Source organism: Misgurnus anguillicaudatus, chromosome 12, assembly GCF_027580225.2.
Source record: "Misgurnus anguillicaudatus chromosome 12, ASM2758022v2, whole genome shotgun sequence".
NCBI classification, from domain to species: Eukaryota; Metazoa; Chordata; class Actinopteri; order Cypriniformes; family Cobitidae; genus Misgurnus; species Misgurnus anguillicaudatus.
In genome coordinates this window covers 39,083,039-39,094,490 of record NC_073348.2, presented here as the reverse complement: position 1 = coordinate 39,094,490, position 11,452 = coordinate 39,083,039, and the positions used below count along the sequence as shown (strand labels likewise).

General features: G+C 32.2%; 1 long non-coding RNA gene across 1 annotated transcript; it reads right to left on the bottom strand.

Moving 5' to 3' along the window:
• Positions 1–1,346: 1,346 nt before the first annotated feature.
• Positions 1,347–7,217, bottom strand: LOC141369213 (uncharacterized). Its single transcript, XR_012372791.1, has 4 exons — positions 6,621–7,217; positions 6,430–6,545; positions 4,273–4,339; positions 1,347–1,576 (listed from the first exon to the last, which is right to left on the bottom strand). It is a non-coding gene; the product is annotated as an uncharacterized lncRNA (long non-coding RNA).
• Positions 7,218–11,452: the final 4,235 nt, after the last annotated feature.

Genomic DNA, 11,452 nt, shown 5'->3' with positions numbered 1-11,452 from the left:
TTTTGATAAATGATGGTAGTACACAGTTGACGGTACCCATTGAATTCCATCATATTTGTTTTCCTACTATGGGAGTCAATGGTTACAATCAGCTGCGTGCTTGCAATCATTTATCAAAATATCTTATTTTGTATTACTAAAAAAAAAAGAAATTCATACAGGTCTAACAACATGAGGGTGAGAAAATGATGAGAGAATTTTCATTTTTTTGGGTGAACTATCTCTTTAAGGTCTAAGGTAAATAACATTCAGGTTATTATGTAAATAAATAAACCATTGCATATAACAGCTAACCGACTGCACAATCTATTTCACATCTCCTTAAGACAAACTCAAAACATACAGCAGGAAAAAGTTGTTTATTATGTTGGGAAATGCCAAGGGATGCTTATTTGCATTGATTTGTTTTTTAGTGAAGAACAAAAGTATTTGGCTATGCAAAGCTAATGATAAATATATACAGAGCAGACTGTGGCTATATTTCAGCAACTTTGTTGGTTTTGAATGAAAAGAACAATTACACAAAGTGCTGTTTGCTATAGCAGTGGTTTTGTATGTTGGTTTGAAACACAACCCCTTACCACATTATCAGGATTGTGACAACATGCCCCACTGTATGGTAGAAGTGTATTAAACGTATCTTTGTGTGTTAAGTGTATCTTTTTTTTTTTATTTTTAGCAAAAACTATTGAAATGTTTAATTAATTATGTTTATTCATAACTTTATGGCTTATTTATATAGCATTGGCTTTCAATAAATATATAAAGAAATAATAAGAGTGACAACTAGCCCAAATTTAAATATTTTAAATGTAAAAGCAGTTATTTTTATCTTTTTTATCTGTATTTTTGTGTTTAATAGATCCGGGACAGAGATACAGGCTTCGTGTTTAATCACGGTTATTTTGAGCACATCTATTAAGAGCTGAAAGCACACGACCCTTAATTTGCTCTTAATTTGAAACATTTGCTATAAAAAAACAAATCTTAAGAAACAAACAATTGCATTTGCTTTTACAACCAATGAAAGTAAACAACCACACTATCTGTACTAGATAATGTTCAAGTGTGTTTTCATGCTTTGAATTGTTTGCCCAAAAACTGATTTATTAGCTCATAAAACCAGAAACATAAACTACCTAAAGTGCAAAAAATGACCTTCATATCCAACGAATTGTTGCTTGAATACTGGATTTGGTGCTTTTTTAACTTGATCAATGATTTTGTCCTTTCACAGATAAACAGGACAGCAAATTTTGTGTTTACTTTAAATGTTACAGTAAATGTTTTATCAATCAACAATACATAACTCATTACATCAACCATTTTCATATTATTTCATATATTAATGATACATAAATATACTGATGGTTGAATTAAATGTTGGTGAAAAAATATTATCTTAATCTACTCAGGAAATGATTTATTTTGTTTATCGAGTCCAAGGCCAATCTCTTTCTATCTCAGGCGCAGTCTAACAATGCCGTTTCCAGTCCATCTTCTGTATATAATGTAGATCAGAAGAATCACGCATGTGGCTACAGTCGTCCCAAACACACCACTGTTTAACCATTTCCTGCAAACACACAATTCACCATCATTACAACATATCGCATGGATCTTCAACAGGTGGTCCGGGGACCCTCAGGGGTCCATGATGGTATTATTGGGGGTCCTCCAAATAATGTTGCATGCAAACATTTTTTTGGAGGGGACAATAAAGTTAATACATTAATAATAAAATGAATGAAGAGCATAACGTTCCCATAATAAAATCTATTCACCTCCTGACCAAGTGTTAAAGGTGCAGTGTGTAATTTTTTAGAAGGATCTCTTGACATAAATGCAAAATATTATACAAAACTATATGATCAGGCGTGTATAAAGACCTTTCATAATGCCCCGTTATGTTTTTATTACCTTAGATTAAGATGTTTTTATCTACATACACCAAGGGTCCCCTTACATTGAAGTCGCCATTTTGTGCCGCCATGTTTCTACAGAAACCCTTAATGGACAAATTATTTTTAACTTTGTCGTCTCAGACGATGTTGGTTGCAATGCGCAAACTCACCACCAGATGCAGCAAAAATTTACACACTGCACCTTTAATACATAAAGGTTTAATGAGGAGTTTTGCCGAAGTTGTTCGCTTTTCTTTTCTTGCATGTATCTTCTGTCAGTTTCAGAAGAGACGTCAAAAGTGTCTTAGAATTACACATTTACATTTAGGCATTTAGCAGATGCTTTTATCCAAAGCAACTTACAAAGATCATCAAATCAGATCTGCAATTAAAACTTCTTTTCTTTTTAAATCCATTAATAAATAAATTATTATAACTAATGATACATGCATTGCTTTTATAGCTTTATATGTATATGTCAACCATTGCATATGAAGCAGCTGAGCTCTCCATTGAGTGTATTTAAAGGGATAGTTCTCCCAAAAATGAAAAATGAAAAAATGCTTTGGTACAAAATTCATTTGTCAGCAGAACAAAAAAAAAATGAATACATGAGGGTGAATAAATGATGACAGATTTTTTTGGGTGAACTGTCCCTTTAAGCATCGTTGATTGCATCATGACTGGAATGGTTATAAAATTGCTTAAAAAAATCTCTTTAAACCCACCGAACGTGGTTAATAACAAGCCCAACATCTGATGTTTATAAACAAAAGTGACCTCTGTGAGAGGATGACGGTTGTTTGTAGGAGGAACAAAGCTTTCTGGAATAAATCATGATCCAGCGGCAGGTGCTGTCCACAGACGAGCGTGAGTAAGTGGAGCTCATGACAGACGCAGCATCACGGGTCACGAGGTTATTTTTGGGTGGCTGTGAGTTTTAAACCTCATCAGCATTCGAATAAACAACTCCCACGTGTCCAAACACAGATGTCGCTCGCTCTGATTGGACGAGAAGATGAATAATGCATAAATGCCATTTAATTACGTGTCAACAACGTGGCCATTTAATGAGGCAAGTTCCAGTATAACAAGTGACATTGCTTTTCCAGGAAAGAAAGCAGATGAAAATACATTTGGGAATTTTCAATCGACTACTTGTAAGATATCTACGAAAACATCAGAGAGGGGATTTTAGTATCCAATCACACAGCACGATTCCCTCAAGAGACTGTTTCCTGTTTAGATGAATCAAAACAAACCCTAACTCTCTTACCTAAACATTTAGAGAAGAGCATGAATACGCCATATTTTGTTTACAACCCACAGAATGACTTTTCTCTTTTGAAAACAGGCTTTGATGCACAGCTACGCTCTTAAAATAAAAACGATTATAAACAGGGTGACTCATAAGGAGTGAAGGGTATAAATACAGATTTCTGTAAGTAAAAACAAAGTGATGTAAAAGGAAAACAGAAGTTTTATTGACTCACCTTTACTGTTCAGGGGATGAAAATTAATTCAATTTAATATATGTTGAGAAATATGATCAATAGCATACATTAAATGTATAAAATATTCATCTGTCATATTCAGCTTTAAAATAATTAAATTAATTAAAAATAAATAAATAATTAAAATAAATATTTAAAAAAAAGTGCAATATAATAAAAAACCTGAACCCAAATTAATATTTCAAAATAAAGATTTCTTCTTAAGTCAAGCTAAAAAAGCTTTGCGAGTCAGTTCAGCTGAACCAATAAAAAGAATCACTTCTAAAGAATGATTCATTCATGAAAAATAAAGAATTGTATCAGTGAATTTCATTTGAAAGAATTCGTATGATATATTTATTCATTTAGCAGACACTTTTATCCAAAATGACTTACAAATTAGAGAATATATATTACAAAAAGAAATATAAAAAAGTCAGCTCAGGAGTTAATGCATATATAATGTGGCCTAACATGTTCTTGTTGAAATGTTTCAGATCACATGTTCCAGTATCATGTTGCCATCTGGTGGTGATTCACACAGGGAGACAAAAATAGTAAAGTCTTAAAGGGATAGTTCACCCAAAAATTAAATTTCTGTCATCATTTACTCACTCTTCTGTTGTTACAAACCTGTATGAATTTCTTTGTTCTGATTAACACAAAAGAAGATATTTTAAGGACTGTTTAAAACCAAACCGATCAGAGGCCCCATTCACTTCTATTCTTTCTCTTACTATGGAAGTCAATGGTGCTTCTGATCAGTTTAGATGTAAATGTGAGTAAATGAAATTATTTTTGGGTGAACTGTCACTTTAAGAATGAATTCTTACTTTAGTTATACATACAGGTGAATGTGAGAAATGTAAACTTACATGTTAATGTTACTGTCAGAAGATAAATTATCAGCGGCCAGGATCAGAGGTGCTGGAGAAATGGCACCTTTATCAGAAAAAAAGATGATCATACAAGATTTATTTATCATAAATATATCTTAAGGGCTACCACAGATACATAACTTCACTTTATTTTCAAAAAATTATGTATTGCAAATGTATTTATAATGTATTTCTTTATAGTTCACAATCTAATGCATTGAATATTTTAATATTTATGAACACAATTTATAATATTTACTTAATCACTGTTTCATCTTAAATTAATATATACTGCAATCTTTAAACAGTTAATGAATTTTTCATTATTATAATGTATTAAAGGGATGGTTCACCCAAAAAAATCTGTCTTTTTTGAGCCCCTAAAGTGACATTGGGGTAAAAAAATCAAAAGTTTAGTTTCATGTGCTTACGTGAAACTTTTATATGCTCACACGAAACCTTCATGTGGAGAATTTATTTTTAAAGTTTAGTTTTGCGTGCTCACGTGAATCTATCGCATGCTCATGTGAAACTATCGCGTGCACACGTGAATCCATCGCGTTTAGTTTCGCGTGCGCAAGTGAATCTATCGTGTGCGCACGCAAAACTAAACTAAACTTTATTGAATTCTATTTAATTTTTGTGAAAATTATTAAATTAAAATCACAAAATTAGTTTTTTGTGAAACTACCGCATGCGCACGTGAAACTATCGAGTTTAGTTTTGCGTGTGCATGTGAATCTATCGCGTGCTCACATGAATCTATCGCGTGTGCACGCGAAAGCGAAAGATTCACGTGCGCACGCAAAAGTTTCATGTGCACACGCAAAACTAAACGCGATAGTTTCACGTGCGCATGCGGTAGTTTCACAAAAAACTAATTTTGTGATAGTTTTCACAAAAATTAAATAAAGTTTAGTTTAGTTTTGCGTGCTCACGTGAATCTACCGCGTGCACACGTGAATCCATCGCGTTTAGTTTCGCGTGCGCAAGTGAATCTATATCGTGTGCGCACGCAAAACTAAACTAAACTTTATTGAATTCTATTTAATTTTTGTGAAAATTATTAAATTAAAATCACAAAATTAGTTTTTTGTGAAACTACCGCATGCGCACGTCAAACTATCGAGTTTAGTTTTGCGTGTGCATGAATCTATCGCGTGTGCATGTGAGAGCGAAAGATTCACGTGCGCACGCAAAAGTTTCATGTGCACACGCAAAACTAAACGCGATAGTTTCACGTGCGCATGCGGTAGTTTCACAAAAAACTAATTTTGTGATAGTTTTCACAAAAATTAAATAAAGTTTAGTTTAGTTTTGGGTGCTCACGTGAATCTACCGTGTGCACACGTGAATCCATCGCGTTTAGTTTCGCGTGCGCAAGTGAATCTATATCGTGTGCGCACGCAAAACTAAACTAAACTTTATTGAATTCTATTTAATTTTTGTGAAAATTATTAAATTAAAATCACAAAATTAGTTTTTTGTGAAACTACCGCATGCGCACGTCAAACTATCGAGTTTAGTTTTGCGTGTGCATGAATCTATCGCATGTGCATGTGAGAGCGAAAGATTCACGTGCGCACGCAAAAGTTTCATGTGCACACGCAAAACTAAACGCGATAGTTTCACGTGTGCATGCGGTAGTTTCACAAAAAACTAATTTTTGGATAGTTTTCACAAAAATTAAATAAAGTTTAGTTTAGTTTTGCGTTTGAACGTGAAACTATCTCGTGCGCACGCAAAACTAAACTTCATTTAATTTTTGCTCCATGTCCTCTTAGAGGCTCCGTATTTTTCATCCTCATGTTGTACTAAATCTGTATGAATTTCTTTATTCTGATTAACACAAAAAAATATATTTTGATAAATGATGTTAAGCACACAGCTGATTATAACCATTGACTTAAATAATAGGAAAACAAATATGATGAAATTCAATACGTACCGTCAGCTGTGTGCTTTCCATCATTTATCAAAATATCTTCTTTTGTGTTCATCAAAATAAAGAAAATGATGACAGAATTTCCATTTTAAGTGTGGTTACAATTATTTACACAAGCATCCTTGCACTCAGATATTGCGTTACATAAACATCACTGAAGGTTAGCATGATAGTAAAGATAAAAAACTTTATTCATTATCATGATGTACCTGTCACAATGCTTATGTTCTGTGAGCACAAGAGTCCCTGAGATTGTGTGAAACAGGTGCATAAGAAAAAGTGTTTGCAATTTTCTGTGATGTTTTTCAGGAGGAGAGATCCAGACCTAAAGTAAAAGAGATCATTTCCGTGATTTATATCTCCTAATAACTGATTCACTATAAATAAACAAATATAAAACCTTGGTAAAAGGTGTATGTAAATTTCTTGTCTTCCCTCTGTTGATATGAGCAATGCACACTGGTTTGTCTGAATACTTCCACTGGTCCAGTTAACCAGCAGAGTCGAGTTTGTGCTGACAGATACTGACAAACTGACATTACCTGCTAAACACAAACACATGCACACTTCAACACTGAACATCAACTCTATAATATCTTAATCTTCTTAAAACACTCACCGACACAACTTTCACATTGTGAAGAATACAAGAGTCCCAGAATAAAACCGCTGATAATAAAGGATTTCCACGTTGTCATCTCAGGCTTGTGTTATTCCTCGAGTTCATCTCAGTAATGTGTAAGTGGAAGTGGGGCATATTGACAGAGATTTACACCACAGAGACCCTTACACGCTCTCTCGGGTACTTATGGGCATAAATAGAGGCTGTAACCACTAGTGAGCGGAGAGGGAATTATCTGGAGAGATTTCTAGAAAATCCATCATTCATGCTCAGCAGAGTTCATCTTCCATACTGTACAAAATCTCTCTCGCTTTAATCTTCAAATTGATATCTCTCTGTAGGGGAGTGCGTAACGCTTTTTGGCTTTGGCTCTATCATTCAAAAAATATTTAAGCTAGATGAATCATTTTTTTACACAATCAACACACACATGTATGCTACAAATGAACACTTAAAATTTGTTTGTACATCATCCTTCATCTATGCATTATGCATCAATGCATAACCACATAAAAAATACTGTAGTATACTTTAGTATTTACTATACAATAGTAAACTGTAGTAAATTATAGTATATTATAGTATTTACTACACATACCATAGTATTAACTATAGTAAACTGATAAACTGTAGTAAGTACCATAGTATACTTTAGTTCAGGGGTCTCCAACCTTTTTATGAGCAAGGGCTACAATAATGGATAAAAAAATCTGGAGGGCTACTTTTTGATATAGTCTACTTAAAACTTTTTTGCTTTACTTGTTTATTTTATTTTATTTTACTTGTTTATGTTTTTTTGTATTGTTTAAAATGTTAACATACGTAAACCAAGCCAAGCTAATATAAAAAAAATATGTAATGATTACATAATACAGTTGAGACTATTAATAGAATGTGCTTTGGCGGGCACCTCACAGACTCTGTGCGGGCTACCTGGTGCCCGCGGGCACCACTTTGGTGACCCCTGCTTTAGTTCTTACTACAGTAAACTATAGTGTATTGTAGTATACTATAGTATATTATAGTATTTACTACACATACCATAGTATTAACTATAGTAAACTGATAACTGTAGTAAGTACCATAGTATACTTTAGTTCTTACTACAGTAAACTATAGTGTATTGTAGTATACTATAGGATATTATAGTATTTAGTTTACTACACATACCATAGTATTAACTATAGTAAACTGATAAACTGTAGTAAGTACCATAGTATACTTTAGTTTGTATTGTAGTATACTATATTTACTAGAGAAATTTTACATTTCCTATAGTAAGTTTACCATAAATTGCAACAGTATTTTAATACTGTTTACTTTATTATAGTATGGTTCAAAATACTATAGTATTTACTAGAGTAATTTTACTTAATTTCCTATAGTTAGATTACTATAAATTACTATAGTATTTTAATACAGTTTACTGTAGTATATTTATTGTAGTATCGTTACAAAACATTATAGTATTTACTAGAGTAATTTTACTTAATTTTCTATAGTTAGATTACTATAAATTACTACAGTACTTTTAATACAGTTTACTGTAGTACATTTACTATAGTATGGTTCAAAAACACTATAGTATTTACTAGAGTAATTTTGCTACATTTTTCTATTGTAATTTTACTATAATATACTATAGTATTTTGGTAGAAATCTATTTTTTGAAAGGGCAAAAAAATCATAATTGTGAGTAATTTTCCCTGATATTATATTAACAGTTATCATTTCAAAGAATAGTATTTACATTGTTTTCATTTCATTATCATTGTATACATGAGATGTAATTGTAACACTTTGTGATAACCCCGCTGTGTAAAAATGTTTTCAATCCCAGCTATCAGTTACTAGAAGTTGTTCACATGTTTCAAAATGCTGTTATGTTTTAGTGATTAAAATAATATAAGGTTGGATTTGGTGACCCAACTCAGAAATAAAAAACATAAGATGAAGAAATTTACTTTCATGCCTCCAAAACACTCTTTGTTCAATATCTTAACCAAAACACATCAAAACTTTCACAAATTCATCTTCTGACAGTAAGAGAAAAATCCTAAAATCACAGATTGCTCGACCCTGTAGAAATATGTAAAGTAACCGTGTTACAATTAACCCTGCATTAGTTTGTGCCCCTATTCCTATTTATTTATATTATTTGTATCTTTCTGTTTAAATTATTTAATTTTATACTGATATTTTATTTTTATTTGTAAATATTATGTTTTTGCATTACTGCATCATGATGCCATAGAAGAATCATTTATGACTTAATGGTTCCATAAAGAACATTCAAAAACCCTTCTGGTTCTTTAAGGAACCCAAAATGGTTCATCTGGCATCACTGTTCATGTGTGTTTTTTGTGCACATCATTGTTCACAGCCTGCAAATGCTTTGGCACTACAAACGTACAGTTTTTGTCATGACCTTAACAACCACCCAGAATACCTCAGCAACCTCATAGCGACACCTCTGCAACCTCAGTCAACACCCCCGCATTGCGTTGACAACCTCAGCACGGGTATCTCACACTTTAACATCTCACATAAAATCTTGCAGATGTTTTGCATGATCAGTTAGGTCTGACGAAAAGCGCAGTGCATGCTGGTATTGCTCCTGGAGAAATCACAGGGGGACGGAGGCCTCGCTGCATTAATTGTCTGTGTGGAAAGTCTCTATTCTGTTGCATTAATGAGCAAACATGTGGATACAGACACCATGGAGATCACCGAGTGATCACTGACTGTTTAACATGAGCTGCTCTCGTGAGACACGCATGAGACTTCTAATCACATTTCGCTCTGGGCATGCGAGACTTCTCGTTACCTGCAGATCTGGTACCTCAATATTATTCATTATTCTCTTATAAATTACATGCGTGCAATTCAACAATGAAGAGCAGAGGTAATGCACATCATGCGTTGACACATAACAGAAATATGTATGCATGATTAAATTTGGTAACACTTCACTGCAAAAAAAATGTTTTCAAGAAATAAAAATTCTTAGTATTTTTGTCTTGTTTTCAGTAAAAATTTCTAAAAATTCTTAATTTAAGATGCTTTTTCTTGATGAGCAAAACGACCCAAGAAAAAAGTCCAAAAATATAAAATATTTTTTGTGCATAAAACTAGCAAAAAAATCTGCCAATGGGGTAAGCCAAAAAGGCTTGAACATTCTTCTTACACACTAAATTCAAGAAAAATTCAAGAAAAATTTGCTTACCCCATTGGCAGATTTTTTTGTTTGCTTTATGCACAAAATCACTAAAATTTGATATGTTTGGTCCAAAAACTAGACTTATTTTCTTGAGTCATTTTGCTCATCAAGAAAAAGCATCTTAATTTAAGATTTTTTTGATATCAAATATCAATTTTTTTTACTTAAAACAAGACAAAAATACTAAAAAAATATTTTCTTGAAAATCATTTTTTTGCAGTGTTTACAATAAGGTTGTATTTGTTAACCATAGTTAATGCATAAACTAACAGTGAAAAATACTTCTACAGCTTATTCATTCATGTTAATTTTAGCATTTACTAACACATTTTTAAAATCAAAAGTTGTATCTTTAAACATGAGTTGACATATGCACAATGAACTAACATAAACAATTGTTTTGGCATTAACTAACATTTACAAAGATTAATAAATGATGAGCAACTATTATTATTTGTTCGTTCATGTCAATACACTGCAAAAAATGACTACCTTACTTAGTATTTTTGTCTTGTTTTCAGTAAAAATATCAAAAAATTCTTGAATTAAGATGCTTTTTCTTGATTAGCAAAAAGACCCAAGACAATAAGTCTAATTTTTAGACCAAAAATATCAAATTTAAGTGATTTTGTGCATAGAACAAGGAAAAAATCTGCCAATGCACATTTTCCTTAAACACTAAATTTAAAAAAAATAAAGAAAAAATTGCTTACCCCATTGGCAGATTTTTTGCTTGTTTTATGCACAAAATCACTTAAATGTGATATTTTTGGTCTAAAAACTAGACTTATTTTCTTGGGTCGTTTTGCTCATCAAGAAAAAGCTCCTTAATTTAAGAATTTTTAGATATTTTTTACTGAAAACAAGACAAAATACTAAGTAAGTTTTTTCTTGAAAATCCTTTTTTTTTGCAGTGTAGCAAATGCATTTAACAAATACAGCCTTATTCTTATTGTAAATTCTTACTAAATAAATGTATAAAATAAATATGTAAAGAGATTTTATTTATTAAACCTTTTGTTCAATATAAGCCTGGTTTCACAGACAAGGCTTAGCTAAACCCGGGACTGGGCCTTAGTTAAAAGATGTTTAAGCATAAACATGACTTTGAAAAAGACATCACTGGCATTTTTAAAGATCTGTCAGTGCAAGTTATTTTTTTAATTGAGAAAGCTCAAATAGCTTTGTCTGTGAAACCAGGGGATAGAAATAAAAAAATAAGCTGCAAAGCAGATGTTCTCCACCAGGTGTCGCTCCTGCTGCACACCTTCCCTACACAGCCAGTCAAACTATTTATCTTTCCTTTTAATTTATTATCAATATCTAAAGATATTTGATTTATATGTGTGTTTGGATATATATATGATAAATTGTACATATAATTATATAT